Source organism: Camellia sinensis, chromosome 13 (genome assembly GCF_055761805.1).
Source record: "Camellia sinensis isolate YWXY chromosome 13, ASM5576180v1, whole genome shotgun sequence".
Classification (NCBI taxonomy): domain Eukaryota; kingdom Viridiplantae; phylum Streptophyta; class Magnoliopsida; order Ericales; family Theaceae; genus Camellia; species Camellia sinensis.
The window spans coordinates 116,090,135-116,106,342 of NC_138973.1; the positions used below are offsets into that span (position 1 = coordinate 116,090,135).

The 16,208-nt window shown below is 37.0% G+C and overlaps 1 protein-coding gene and 1 long non-coding RNA gene across 2 annotated transcripts in view; both read left to right on the forward strand.

Annotated features, from left to right (window-relative positions):
• LOC114313043 (receptor-like protein 6) overlaps window positions 1-16,208 on the forward strand; it is a 253,586-nt gene that overhangs the window by 62,361 nt on the left and 175,017 nt on the right. The window lies entirely within an intron of this gene.
• On the forward strand, window positions 5,309-6,539 carry LOC145805973 (uncharacterized). Its single transcript, XR_014348348.1, has 2 exons — window positions 5,309-5,497; window positions 6,265-6,539. It is a non-coding gene; the product is annotated as an uncharacterized LOC145805973 (long non-coding RNA).

Here is a 16,208-nt window from a genome sequence, read left to right on the forward strand (position 1 = left end):
ATGACAATCAATCTCAATGTGCTTCGTTCGCTCATGAAAGACAATGTTGTCACGCCCCACTTTTTATTACTCGGATTCCATTACCAAAACCATTATTATAAATTCAATTTCAGAGATGGCATTGAGAAGCTCATTATATTTACAAGGAATGCATAAATAATAATTCTCTTATTCGAATGTAAAATGAATGCAACAGGGGTATGTCTAAATAAATTTCCCGATGGCTTACATCTTAAAAGACCGAGAAAGGGCTTTAACCCTTTTACATCAATGGCATTCCGCCCACAAATATAAGGCCCCGTGGCCAACAAATAAGGAAGATCCATGACCTTGAAACACTTCTCCATGTTCACCTGAAAAGATTAGCAATGTGGGATGAACATATAGTCTAGTAGGGATCTCAACATAATCCTCAACAATAACAATCTATAGATAGCTATGATCATGAATGCTATGTCTAAAAAACATTTATTTCTTTCATTAATGTAGACAACTCGCATTTCTTTCCTCTTAGCACCATTTTACCAAATTTTATATGACAAATAAAAATTCGTGAAGCAAGACTTTTACCAAAAACCTTTTACACTTTCTCACCCTTTTTAGACTTACACTTGATTTGACTTTTCAAAATATGTTTACGAGTACCCGATAACTTTCACATTTCTTACAATCTCAACACATTACTCATGTCTACTTCCCACACATTCATGCTCATGCAAGTATACCTTTAGTACAAAAGAAACACGACAAGCATCTAACAGTTATCTACTTCTACAATTCAAGCAATTCGGGCTTACAAAAACCACAACCATCATAACACATGACATACTCAAAGATACCGAAGCAATAATAGTGAATAAATTCCGCTCTACCTGCCTCAAGCATGGTAAGCCAATCATACATCTTTCCACAATGAAATGCCAATTTACTAGACACCGGCTGCAAGGGAATGGTACCTCTGCCAATTCTCCAGGTGCTAACTGGAAGGTAATGGCACCTCTGATTCTCAGTGCAGCCAATTCTCCAGGCACTAGCTAGAAGGTAATGGTACCTCTGATTCTTAGCGCAATACACATTTTCCAACCACCACTTTATACAACATTCATAGATAAAACAAGGGCACTACAGACACATAACCATTTTAACATTCACAATGTCATCCTCCACCGATGACCAAGGACAAAACCTCTAAGCCATATGTATTAAATGCATGAAATACAATCATCCAATTCTTATTGAGGCATTAGGTCCAACAACGACAATGATGTTCCAAGGTTTTCAACTTTTACCAAGGTTCTTTCTTAATTTGCAAAAGAGTTACAATCACCTCTCTCTTTCCAAAGTCAATTTCCAAAATTTCCAATTCGCAATACACCAATTTTATAAACATGTATATATACAATAAAAGAGCCTCGTTTCATTCATTTAACCAAAAACTCAACCCACGGATAACAAAGTCATAATCCACTCAATTCCAACTCAACAAGGGCATTGCCCAAAATTCCTAATCTCATGATTAACTCCTCATTAACCCTTAACAAATTATCCACCCGTTATATTCAAATATAATCAACCAACACAAGGTAAATGTTAAAATCATAAGACTCGATTTAATCACAAATAAAATTACCAAGTCATTAATCAAATTCTTTAATCCACAACATGATTATCTCACCATTTCAACCATTTTCATCTATTGAGCATTACTACAAGAAAACACTTAGGGCTTTACTTCTCTCTACCTAAAACATGTTAAACCATTTCCCCCAAATTAACCCGATCAACAATCTAATTTCCCAAATCTCAACCTTACACATCAACATTAGATCCCCTCAATGTTTTAAAAATCGGACCGGTGAGCAAACCAGAAAAGGGATCGGGTGGACGGGTCACTGGTTCAACCGTCGGGTTGAACCGGAATCAAACCGTGACGTAATAAATATATTACAATTATATTTAAATAAAAATATAAGTAATAAAATTATATATTAAAAATATTAAATTATCTTAAATATTTGTCCTAATATTTTTTTTACTGAAAAATATAATAATATATTTTAAAATATTATTAATTTCAATTTTGGAAGATGAAATCAAATATTTAATATTCCCTCCATATGATTTTAATTCAAATAATTTGATTGAAAGGAGAGCAAAAATTTTGGAGGGATATCAAAATTTCAATATTCCCTCCAATACATTTGATTGAATCCCACATGGATTTCTTGAGTTTTTTTGAAAGAGTTTTTTTCTTATAAATAGGTGAAGATTTTCACAATAATTTCATCAAGCTCTTAATGGGATTCCTCACAAGAGGAGACCCTTGAAAAAGAGTTTCAAATTAAAATTTTCTTATATTCTTATATTTCATATATATATATATATAATAAGAAAGAAAGAAAACAAAGAAACAAAGAAAATAAGAAAAAAAATCTGAAGATCAACAACAAAGTAGATTTGAAATTTTTTTTTTTTATATATACAAGCAAACCGTCCCGGTTCAATCAACCCAGGAACGGGTCAACCGGTTTACCGGTTTAACCGCGGGTTTCACCGGTTTTCAATAAATACACCGGTTTTTACACTTGACCGGTTTTAGAGGGCCAACCGGACCGGAACCTCATCCGGTCACCGGTTGAACCGGCCGATCCGGTCCGGGTTTCAAAACCTTGGATCCCCCATTATGATTTTCCAAAAAGATCCATAACAGCATGGTTTTTATGCAATAGAATATACCACGTGTCTATCTATAAGAGAGGTATTGAAAAAGATCAAAGAAATCCCTAACTCAAGAGAGAAGAGGAGGAAGAGCTCAAAAATCAACTTCGCCGGAATATGATCTCCACCGGTCAAGATGAAGCCCTCGACGTGCTCATCATTTTGGTATAAGGAACTAGCACCAAAATCCCAATGGATTCTTGGGATCAAAAGAAAATGCAAAGCTTTGGAGAGTTTGGGTAGAGAGAGATAAGAGAAAAAGAGAGAAACATGATATATATATAGAGAGAGAGAGACCAAATCAGCAAAATGAAAGAAAAAGGGCAAAAGACCAATACATAGCTGTAATGCACGAAAAACGAGATAGAAAACGCGTCTGGCTGCACGTGCAGCGTCCTCTCCCGCACGTGCGGCTATCACCCTTACACGTGCGGTCTCCCCCATATCTCACTTCCGCACCTGCCTTTTATGCAGACTACTACATAGCTCTCCCTTGCTTCCCGCACGTGCGGGCTCTCTCTCGCACGCGCGGCCCAAGGCCCTACACGTGCTGTTTTAGCCTTCCAGCTCGAAAAAACCCTAGCTTCTCCCTCGACCCTCTGGAGTCAAACTCGCACCCTCCGGGACAAGTGAAAACTTGGAATTGAAACAAATACATCCGAACATTTGAGAAGAAACTCTCAGGAACAACAAATCCAACTGTTGATCGAACCACACTTTGAAACCTGACATTTTAACGAAGGCAAATCCAACATAACTCAAGAGAATAAGGTAGATTACGTACCGGTCATCACAGTGTTATGTGCAATCTGAATAGCATTGTGGTTGTCACAGTAAAGGGGGGTTGGAGAAGACTGAGGGACACCCAACTCAGTCAAGAGACAATGAAGCCAAACAATCTCAGCAGTGGCATGAGCCATAGCAAGGTACTTAGCCTCGGTAGTGGAACACGCAACAACAGTCTGTTTCTTTGCCTTCCAAGAGATCAAGGAATCACCAAGAAACATGCAGAAGTCAGAAGTGGATTTGTGATCAGTGACATCATCAGTCCAATCAGAATCAGCATAAGCCACCAAGTCCAAAGAGGGAGTAGAAGACAACAGCAAACCCTAAAATATAGTACTCCGGAGATAGCAAAGAATCCGAACCAAAGAAGCGCAATGGGTAGAACGAGGAGCAGTGACAAATTGGTTAACTGTGAGAACCCGAATATAAAAAAAAAAAATTTAAGTAAATAATTAAATAATAATAATAATAATAATTTTACAATTTCAAATATTTTGATGGTAAATCCTAAAGTGCAAATTAAATATTTGGGGGATCTTTAATTAATTTTTAAACTATAAATAATTTTTTTATGGAAGTCCACAATTTTTAAGACTATTGATAATAATCTTAATGATAATAACAATGATAATAATAATAATAAACTAGTTAGTAAGGGGTCATTTTGAAAATTTATTATAGGTGGATAAAATTCTAATGGTGAGATATCAATCCTTTTCTTAACTACCCTAGTAGCAGCCGTGAGTTATAGAGAAACGGGAGGGAAAGAGACAGCTTGTTTCAGTTTTGTGGTGTCTTTAGCAAGGTAATCTTCCTCACTATCTTCCTTTTTGTTCTTATTCTCTTTATTTAATTCCTTGTGCCGTTGTGAGGGTTGTGTGGCTGGTTTGTTTTGGGATTATTCTATATAGATATACCTGCATACATACTTATACTAATGTAACAATAGAGTTAATTGGGTAGTCAAATATATCACATGTGTATCTCGGTTGGTTTGTGCGTAAGAGTGGTCATCTGTGGCAAAGAAATTGTTGGGTATGCAGGTGTGTGTTTTATTATTTCTTTATATTTAATTGGTGGTTTGGTTATGCTGTGAAGGAGTTAAAGAGAGAGGTATTAGTATTTAATAATGGATTTTCTTGTGTAAATGGGTTGCTGGGAAGTTTTGGGTTGCAATGGTGGATGGAAATTCTTGATCCTAAAAACATAAACTTTAAATTTTGAGGAATCATATCAAACGGAAGAATTTTGAACTGAAATTTTTACGGTAGATTAATTACATATTGAATTGCATATCTGAATTTTTTCATAATTTTTGGGAGTCAAAATCCATATAAATTGAGGTATTCAAATCTGTCCAGGAAACCAGTCCGAAACAGTAAATTCGGGAGTGTTGTTCTCTTTGGGTATAAATCCAAAAATTATCAAATTAGTGTCGTTAGAACCGGTTACGAGTCTAGTTTCTTGCATTTTTTACCTTGCGTTGATTGCTCGTGTATACTAAGAGAACCGTCAATTTCTTTAAAGTGCTGCAGAAAACAACCTGTTTGGATATAATAAATTATAGATAATTATTTTGATAAGCAAATCAAGTGAAACCAATTGGGTTTGAAACTTAGGATATATTAGATCATATCTGGAGGTTATTGGAATTTTTCGAAGAGTGTGGAGTGGGTTTTGTAATTTTCTAAATTAGCGAATAAATTGCGAAAACTTGTTTAAAACTCTGTTTTATCTTAAAGTTATTTTTAGTGAAGTTTCGATCGGAACTTATGTCTTGGGTGATTTTAGACATTGAAGAACATGAACTTAGGTAATATTTAAGAGTAACGGTGAGTTGGGTTGAGCCGTGTTAGTGCGCTTTAGTTTGGGGTTACTTAGTTCGTATTCTTTAGTATTTTTAAATTAGTAGTGACGTGTAGTTTTCATATTGGTTCAGGGCACTAGTTGGACTTTCATACTCTATTCGAGGATTATATTATTTTGTTTCCAGGTGAGTAGTTTCATGCTACATATTTTTATAAATGTTCCCCTACCCTGAACTGTTGGAAAAATTAAATTGTTGTTTCATGATTAAACTGTTTTGATAAATTATTATATTATCAATTGAATCAAATTATTTCTGAAACACGTGTGAACTTGGCATACTGTAAACTATTTGTTTTGGTCTCATGTTTATAATGATGAACCACCATGTTTTGCGAAAACTGATGTGTATTGATTATTGGGACCATGTGTGTATTTAGTCCAGGGAAATTATTCCACTGTGTGTGGTGACTCTGGCCACTAGGGAACAGATCCGGGTTGGGCCGTGATGACTCTAGTGCTCAACGATTGTAAGGAACAGACCTTTAAAAACAACTAGGTGACCTTCAATCGGATCGTCTTTGAGAAAAGGCCCAGGTGCCACCCTGAGGATGACTCTTAGTTCGGTATTGGATCCAACGGGGCTTATAGCCTGAGAAATGTGTGGCAGATTATTTGTTTTTATTGGTACCCAGAAAAGTATTGGTGTTCATGTTATAATCTGTTTTAAGTGAAAAATGTCGTTTATCATGTTCTTGCGAGACATGAGTATTTTAAGTGTTGAACTGTGGAACCTTCTTTTTGAAACAGATTGTATTTACCAAACTGTATGCCAATCTAGTTTCTGTGATATATATCTTATTTTGGAATTGAACCCTGTTTTCAAAACTGTATTTACTATCCATGTTGCTACTCACTGAGCTATCAGCTGACTTAGTTGTTTACCATTCCCAGGTGTTAGATGGACTTAGAGTGGACTCATGGCGTAGCGGGGACTCAATTGCATGGACCTCTAGGGCATTCCTTTAGTTTAGAGTGTTATGTCAAGTTTGTGCATATTTATATTTATTCTTATCGAAGTTCATTTAGGATTATTTTTGATAGGTGGCTTGTTTATATCCCATAAGTTTGGATGATTTTTTATTACAGTTGATTTCGCCGTTTATAATTGTGACATGTCTGGATTGAGTTTTGGTTATTTATTATTAGACTATTGTTCAGTTGTTCAATGTGATTGGATTCGTGTTTAGGCTTACGTGTGCCTTGGGCTAAGTCCCTGTGGGCCACGGCCGGTCATGCCCGGATTTGGGGTGTGACATTAACCACATGAACAGCATAGGCAAGATAAGGACGAGTAACCGTCAGATAGACTAAGCAACCTATGAGCTTCCGATATAAAGTAGAATCATCCAGAAGAACACCATCAGTAGTATTGAGGTTTACATTAAGCTCAGTAGGGCTATTAGAAATCTTAGTGTCAGTAAGACCAACACGATGAATATCCTCATTGGCATACTTGGCCTGAGAGAGAAAGTAGCCCTTGGGAGAAAAAGCTAACTCTCTACCAAGAAAATACTGCAAGTGGCCAAGATCTTTCATTTCAAAGGTAAGGAAAAGATGCTGCTTGACCTCAGATATAATAGAAGAGTCAAAACTAGTGATGATCATATCATACACATACAGTAACAATGCAACAAAGCCAGCAGAGGTGTGGAAAAGAAATAAAGCAGAGTCCTGGGCACAAGGATAAAACCCAAGCTTAGTAACAACAATCTAAAAGGGATCATACCACGCAAGAGGAGACTGTTTCAGACCATATAGAGCACGTCGAAGGCGACAAACCTGTCTAGAGGAATGGCGAAGACCAGGAGGAGGATGCATGTAAACCTCCTCTATGAGATGGCCACTAAGAAAAGCATTCTTAACATCCATCTGATAAAAAGGCCAAGAACGAACAGCAGCAGCAGAGATCAAAGCACGAACAGTAGTCATCTTGGCAACAGGAGCAAAGGTTTCCTCATAATCAATACCATACTCTTGTGAGAAACCTTTGGTAACCAGACGAGCTTTGTAGCCCTCAACAGAACCATCAGAATGAGTCTTGACTTTGTAGACCCATTTGCAACTAACCAGATTCTTACCAGTAGGCAAAGGAACCAACTCCCAAGTATGAGTTTTTTGTAAAGCAGACAACTCATCCTCCATAGCTTGAACCCAATGAGGATCCCAACAGGCCTCCTTGTAAGACTGAGGTTTTGAAAAAGAGTAAATAACAAACAAAAAAGTACGAAAGGAAGTAGAAAAACATGTATTAGACCAACCCAACCTGTTTAGAGGATGACGCGCTAGAAGAGGATATCGATGTACAGCAGGATTAAAGTCGTCAGAAGCAGAAAGATTAACAATAGGGGTAGAGACAATTGGTGGAGGAGGAGCCTTGCGATGAAAATAAACTAACAACAGAGGAGAAGAAGAAACTGAAGAAGGAGAGGCAGCCAGAGGTGAAGCAAGAGGAGAAGATAAAACAAGCTCAGGAGGAATTGTGGAGATGTACTCATTAGATGGTACCTCAGAAGGAAATGGGTCAATCTGAACCAAATTCTCTTTGGAAACTGGAGCAGTGATAGAAGGAAGTTCAAAGTAAGGAAGACGTTCGAGAAAAGAAACATGACGGGAGACATAAAGACGACGGGAAACAGGGTTGTAACACCGATAGCCTTTCTGAGTAGGACTATAACCCAAAAAGACACATAGGATAGACCGGGCACTAAATTTGGTTCGATCTTTATGGGGAAGAAGGACAAAACAAGCAGACCCAAACACACGAAGGAGGAAGTAATTGAAAAGTTAAGAGAACAGAGTCTCATAAGGAGACCAACCAGAAAGAAGGGGAGTACGCGTACGGTTGAGAAGAAAAGTACCAATAAGAAGTGCTTCTCCTCAAAATGGAGCTGGAACTGAGGCAGAGAGAAGAAGAAACCTAGCTGTCTTAAGAAGATGACGATGTTTACGCTTGGCTCGACCATTTTGGGCAGGTGTATCAGTATAGGATGTTTGGTGAATGGTACCCATATTGGCCAAATACACATAGAACTCATTTTTAAAATATTCCCCACCCAAGTCAGACCATAACACTTTAATTGTAGACCCAAGCTGAGTAGTGATCATGGACTGAAATGTATGATATATCTAATAGAAGTCGGACTTATGAGTCATAAGATAAACCCAAGTGTAACGAGTGCAGTCATCAACAAATGGCACATAGTATGCAGAACCCCCTTTGGTGAGAACAGGAGAAAGGCCCCAAGCATCAGTATGAACTAAAGAAAACGGTATATCAGATATGAAAGTACTTTTACGAAAAGGTAAGGTTGTCATTCTGGCAAGTTTACACCCCCGACACTCAGTAAGTTCACTAGGAGAAACTTTACCCAATATACCAAACTGAGCTAAAGACCGTAAGCGGTCAGCAGACAAATGCCCTAATTTAGAATGCCACAAGTAGAAAGGACTAGACAGAGAATCTAACTGAAAAGAGGAAAAGGCAGTCGAAAAGGGTGTCATAGGCATATGTAGGCTCTCCACCACATAGAGATCTCCACTCTCTACAGCCAGTCCCAATCTGTTGTCTAGACATCCGATCCTGCATAGAACAGATAGAAGAAGAGAAGACAACATCAAAACCGGAGGAATCAGGCTGACTGATAGATAATAAACTGACAGATAACTGAGAAACATAAAGGACAAATGGAATAGAGACAACAGACATAGCAGATGGTAAGACAAACTTAACATATATAATAGGCATACTAGACCCATTAGCAGCATTAACAATAATAAGAGAGGGAAATGGAGTACAATTTTAAAGTAAGAAGAGATGGGGAGTCATGATGAGAAGCACCAGAGTCAAAAATCCAAATAGACGAAGAGATACTTGAAGAAGTCCCAAGCAAACCTGAATGAAGAGAGGAAACAATGGAGGCAGACGGGGAGGGCTGGGAGGTAGATAGTGTATGTTGAAGCTGATTAATTTGAGCTCTCAAGGAAGCCAAGTCAGGATCAAGAGCTGGAGCAGATGCAGTAGAACCGACGGAAGCCTGAAAATTACTCAGAGAAGAAGGACAAAACTGGGTTCGAGATTGCTGAGAAAACGAGCTAGATAGACATCCCTTCTTGGGACAGTGATACTTTCAATGACCCTTCTGATGACAGAAGGCACACTCATCCGAAGCCAGAGACATCAGCAATCAACGAAAATGAATTAGAGAACAGTTAGAGAGCTTTGCCATGTGAACCAAAATCACTCAGATGACCAGCCGCGTAGCAGAAGGCGAGTCACGAGAGAACCAATCCAAGTGTAATAATCAATGAAATTTTGGGGTCAAAATGTAAATACCAACAAACTAGTTATATATATCAATACTAGAACTGATGCTTGCATTGCTCCTGACTATTTAATAACCATGCAAGCTTTTGTTCCAAAGTTGGTTATAGGCCTCACTCATCACAAATCAAAGTGTTTATCTCTGTAGCCTAGCCTACATCTCTTGATCAGTGTCTGTCTGTCCGATAATAGATGGAGTCTCTAAGATCAAAACTGAAGGTATTCTTTGGAGAGGATACGATGGAATCAAAAGACTTATCTCGTATTGTGAACTTACACCACTTTAAAAGACCAGGACAGAGTCGCGATGGCTGAAGACGATCGCAAAGTGAGTTGTGATGGCTGAAGACGACGATTGAAGACGATCGCGACTTGAATCAGAAGCACAACAATGACATTTGTGAACCAAAGAGACTGAGTTCACGAACCAGAAGTACTAGGATTGAGTCACGATGAAGCATGGGGCTGAAGTTGATTGCGAGTTGCTGATAATGACTGAAGATGATTACGACCCACGAACTAAAGAGAACTACGAACCTTACGTCGCGATTGTGAAGAAGACTAGAGAATAGAGAGGCCTTCGCAACTTCGGAGAAGCCCAGAGAAGACTTTGAACAATAGGCGTGAACGCAGAGAAATGACTTCAAATGATCAAGGCTAGACCTAGGGTTTCGGATGTGGCTCTGATACCATGTAAGTTTCTAAATAATTTTGTATATACAACTTGTGCTAATACAACGATTACAACCAATATATAGCAATCTTAACCCTAATCTGAAGTAGGAAATACAATAACTAATATTCACAATCAATCTATGTCCATAATGAACATATAATGAACATAATATTCTCACAAACACCTCTCTTGCACTCATGCAAAACAGTCCCAAGGCCCAATGTCAAGAACACTAAATGTTTTATCTTTATAGTGACCCCGGTCTTCTCCCATTTGATTATTGTATCCGGACTTAGGTTCCGTAGATTCTGTCATTGTATAGTTGTTGTTGTTGTCCCTTATTTTCTCATTTGGACCTATAGGATGTGTTGGGCAGGTTTATTTCAGGTTGGTTGGGTTTAGAAACCAAGTGTTGCTGTCCAGAATTTTGGATCTTCGCTCGAGCGAGGAGTTTTTCGCTCGAGCGAGATGTTATTTTTGGTTCTTCGCTCGAGCCGGGGTTTGGTAGCTCGAGCGAGAGGTTGCGTCTGATTTGGACCTGTAGCTGTGCATTCTTGGCTCGAGCGAGCTTTTCTTCGCTCGAGCGATAGTTCCTTCGCTCGAGCGTGTGTCTGGTTACAGACCTGAGGGTTTGAGTTCTTCGCTCGATTGAGTTTTCTTTCGCTCGAGCGAGCTTTTGGGTTGTTGGCTCGAGCAAGGCTTCCTTGGCTCGAGCGTAGCTTCTCTGTGTCTGGTCGCTCGAGCGACCATGTCTTTGCTCGAGCGAGCCTGTCCAGTTTATATACCCAGCAGCGGGTTTTGATCAGTCTTTTTCATCTTCTTTTGATTCCAAACCCTAGGTCCGACTTCTCTCTCTCCCTACTCACCTTCTTTCTTAGATTTGATCTATTTAGAGGGTGTTTCTACCCTAGTTGCTTTATTAAAAATATAGAGGGAGTCGAGGGCTTTCATTTAATCTGAACATTTGGCGATTTGGAGCACATTGGTATTTGGGCACTCATCTCTGTCTTCACCATTTGGGTTGTTTTCTTCGAGGTAGGGATTTCCTACTCCATTTTATAGGTTTTGTTCTAAGCTTTGGTATTTTGATATGTTGGGGATACTTTGGTAAATTTTGGGAAAAACCCTAGTTGTATTATTAAATTAATTTGTATAATTAATTCATGGAATTGGGAAAAGATGGTTAAATTCATGGAATTGGGGAATTCATTGATTAAACGGCGTAATTGGATAATTTGAATCATTTGTCTATTGAATTGTTGACATAGTTATTTTCAGTTTAGAAATAACTGTTTTGGGCTATCAGTGGAGGATAGTCGTGATTGTTGTAGACATTGCATGTGGATTAGGAATAACTGAAACTAATCACATTGGTTAAGTCATTAATTTTGACTATTGCATTGATACAGAAAATACGTGTATTGATTGAGCATTGCATTTGCATACATTGTTTTGTGTGGGAGGAGATAAGGGATGTACTCCACGGTTTAGGGGAAGATAGGGGATGGACCTCTAAACCGGATTTTGTTTGGGAGGAGATAGGGGATGGACTCCATTAGCATCACTTTTATGTGAGCTTATTTATATAGAAGTGTTTTATTGATACAGCACTAAAATGTGTATCAATCTGGAAGTATGAAGTGTTTTGATTTGAGCTTGAGTCTCATTTGTTTGTTGATATTGGAAGGATGTGAATATGATATATGTAATTCACTGTTGTAAGTTTGGCCAGGTTCTGAGCCATGTTGATAAAATTGGAAAGTAAAACGTGTCTTAGACAATAGTGTCATGAGACTGTAAAATGAAGTAATTAATTATCTTGGTTAACCATCTGTTGAATGCTATTGCTTTATTCATTGCTTATATGTGGTTTAGTATATTTCTACTGAGTTGTGGCTCACCCTTTATGGGAACATCATTTTCAGGTTCAGGTGATAAGCTACCTCCAAGGACTTAGCTTGGAAGGACTTGGATTTTGAAGACTATTTTTAGTTATTTGTTTTTTTTTTTTATTGTTAGTACATGTAAACACTCAAGCCTAGGGCTTTATTTATATTTGAGTTAGAACTCATACTTTGTGTCCAAGTGTTGGCTTGGAAAGATGTAAGCCGGTAGGGCATTTACTTTGATGTTACATGTAATGCTTTTGTTTAGTAAGACTCTGATGGATATTATAATGAATTATTAAAGTGTTTTCTTTAAATAATGCATGTCAATGATATATATAATGGGTAAATTTTTGAGGGCGTTACAATCTTCACATGGTACAAGTGATATTCCTTATCAACCAAGCACATACCTTTATATCTATATAATACTTCGGCTATTATTAAATCATCAAAAATTCAATCAATAGAGATAACATTTTCACTTAGGGAGAGCCTGTCAATTCTTGGCTTGGTTGGGACTAGAGCGGTAGATCAAGCTTTGATGCATGTGAACAATTTCATATAAGCCCATTAGAAGCCCTTTTGAGCTTGATTCATGTGTATAAATTGGTCAAACTTGAGCTTCATTCCAAGATTGAGTAGATAGAGATCGGCTCATAAAAGTTGAATAACATTTTGTTGTCGGCTTAAAGGGCTACATTCTTAGCTTTTTAGGCTATAAAGGCTAGCTTTTGGGGCTTTTTTAGCCTAAAATACCCACACACACAAAAAAAAAATACATATGGCTTTTAAATAGGTGACAAATAGGGAAGAAGGAAATCCTAATTTTTTATAATTCAAACTCAAATATTTTTACCTCACACAGGGCAACGTATTTTTTTAAGCTTAAAAATAGCATCCAAAAACACAGCTTCATAAAAGTTAAGTTTAGCTTTCGAGCCTATTTTGAAGGTGAAAAAGCAAACAAGCTAAAAACCTAAAAAGTTGTACGTTTACCAAACAACAAACCTTCCCAAAGTACAACAACTTAAGCACGTGAATTATAATTTTTTTAAAAAAAATAAAAATAAAAACCTCAATAATTTTTAACATACGAAACCAAAAATCTACTAGACCTACACCATCTTGAAGTCATCATCGAAGTAAGACAATAACTTGCCATGGCCAACCATTGCCTTTAGCCATCATGGCAATTTTGAAAGTATTGCATGAAGTATCAAGTAGGGCAAGCCTACTGAGAAGCTTGAGCAGGTCATTGCAAAATTAATTCAAGCTCGAGCTAATCTTATAGTAGCCATCTTCATGTGAGTTAAGTTTTAATTATTATGATCAAAATTAATTCCCAAATAAACCCATATATAAGTGAAGGATTTGTTATGTATTTGTAGATGAAACTTTATTTTTTGATGATGCACCCAGTACGACTGCAACAAAAAAAAAAATATTTATATATGTTTCTATAGATGTTATTTAATAGTTGGGCATCAAATGATTGGCCAAACACATGAAGGCGTTTTTATCTGTGCATGTCCATAATATTGATTCTTTTTCGGGGCAGGGCATGAGGCTACGTCTCTTTAAAGTTTCCATTGTTCTCAAGGTTTCAAATAAATTGTGTGCCTTCTTGGGGCCTAATCTACTTTGTGAAGAACTTGTCTTCACATTGATTATGTATTTTGCAACATTTTTATGTCCGTTGTTGCTTTTGGTAAGTGATCTTTACATATCAGTCAAATCAAATCAAAGCCAGAGATAAATTTGGCTGCAGGAATGATGCCAGAGAAGTAGAATAGAAACAAGTAATCTCAAACATCATACATAACTACAAATTTGTTTTTCCATAACTGACCATTGTATTTAGTTTGTACTTGAGAAATATTTAATCTAATTGTCTAGGATTATATTATTTTAAGAAATTGTTAACTCATTTTGAGGTAGTGTTTGTAGTGCTATATAATTTCATTTTGAATATTTAACCTTTTGTAGTGATTAATGACAATGTAGGTATATAGGGCTTCACCTTGAGACACCTCAACTGTGTCAAGAATTGAAAAATCAAGCACAAAGTCGGGTCTACAAGACTGATCCAAAAAAAAAAAGTCGGGTCTAGAGGAGGAAAAAGAAAAGACGTGAAAATTCTATATTTTCTAGTATCTACACTAAGATATTCTTTTGTCATTTTAATATTTGAAAATTTCATTCCAAGTTTTTGTCAGTTAACAGACCCCTATTTTTAAGGCTGTGTTTAGTTATGCTGAGGGTTTTTTCATCATGTCTCCCCAACATATTATTCCAACCAACTGGCTCCTAAGCCTATTACCCGGACAGAGAGCAGGGTAACAAAATGTATATCCTAGTTGAATGGGCTGCATTAAGCATCAAGCCCAAGCCCCCAATCTGACATCGGTTGCTTTTAGGGCTGGTTTGTCTAGCTTATTTATACAATAAAAGCCCAACTCTTTTTTTTTTTTTTTTTAAGAAAAGCCCAACACTATTTGTATTCATACCCATCTCTTCCTGTGATTTGTTAAGAGTTAGAACTTGTTTGGGAAGATGTTTTGGGCTAAACTAGTCATGTAAGACAAAATAGGCTATTTTAACTGAATAGGGCAAAATGTCACATTCAACTCATAATCATTTCATTTTTTCTCTCATATAAGTCAAAAAAGCCAAAAAAACCTATTCCAAGTGAGACATTTTAGCCCCAGGCTAAAATAACTAAAAAGCCAATCCACATCTCAAACGAGCTATTAGATTTAAGAGTTGGGTTGGGCGGGTTGAGAGTTTACCTAGGCCTAATTCGAGTTGTGCTGAAAATTGTCTAACCCTCCCAACATTGAATAATTTTTTTGTTTTTACATGTGTTTGATAAATATAGATAATTATACTCTTACATATTACGAAAGATCCTACTTAGTGCACAAATCCCTTGGCTATGCTTTACATGTATTATTTTATGAGAATTATGAATATTCACTTGAAACCATAATTCTTTTCACTTTTTGTTGCCCTTTTCATTTTTTGATGAGTTCCATTTGTTGCTGTAATCTCTGTGCTCATAAAATTATTTGGAACGAATGATAGGTTCATTTTGCATTAGTATTGTTACACAAATATACTTTTTATGGAAAATGTTTGAGTTTTCTAATAAAATCTTCACAATTTTATTCTCAATGATGTGAAATAATGGGGGTCGACTTTTAATTTGTCATACTTAATCATGCAGGGTTCTACTTTGATGCCATATCATTGTGGATATATTTAGGAGTCCCAAATGTGAGTTTCTAACATTACTCTTTTTTTATTTATTGTTATTTAAAATCGTCTAATTGATATACAAACACCTACAAACCTAGAAAGAAAGAGTTGTATGAGAGAGAGAGAGAGAGAGAGTGTGTGTGTGTGTGCGAGAGAGAGAGAGAGAGAGAGAGAGAGAGAGAGAGAGAGAGACTGAGAGTCGTGCGAGAGAGGAGGTGAAAGGTGGGTGTTAGGGCAATGACCAAGAGAGTTTGAGAATGATCCAAACTTTGAGTAAAAAATTTGGTTAAAATATTAAAAATTTCATTAAAATAAAAAGAGCAAATTACAAACATCCCCTCGAGGTTTGGTGAAAATACAGATTCCCCCCTGAGGTTTGAGAAATTACATCTCGCCCCCTGAGGTTTATATTTTCATAACAAATTGCCCCCTGAGGTTTTTATTTTCATACAGATTTCCCCCTAATTTTCCCTAATTTGTTATGAAAATTTGACCCTCAGGGGGCAATTTGTAATTTCTCAAACCTCAAGGGGGAATCTGTATTTTTACCAAACCTCGAGGGGGGGTGTTTGTAATTTGCCCAAATAAAAAAATACAAAAAATAAAAAATTTAATTTCTAGAAAAATTGAATTTTGGAAATTGAAACCAAATAAGGTAACCAAACCAAACAAAAACCTTAAGTCCCATCAA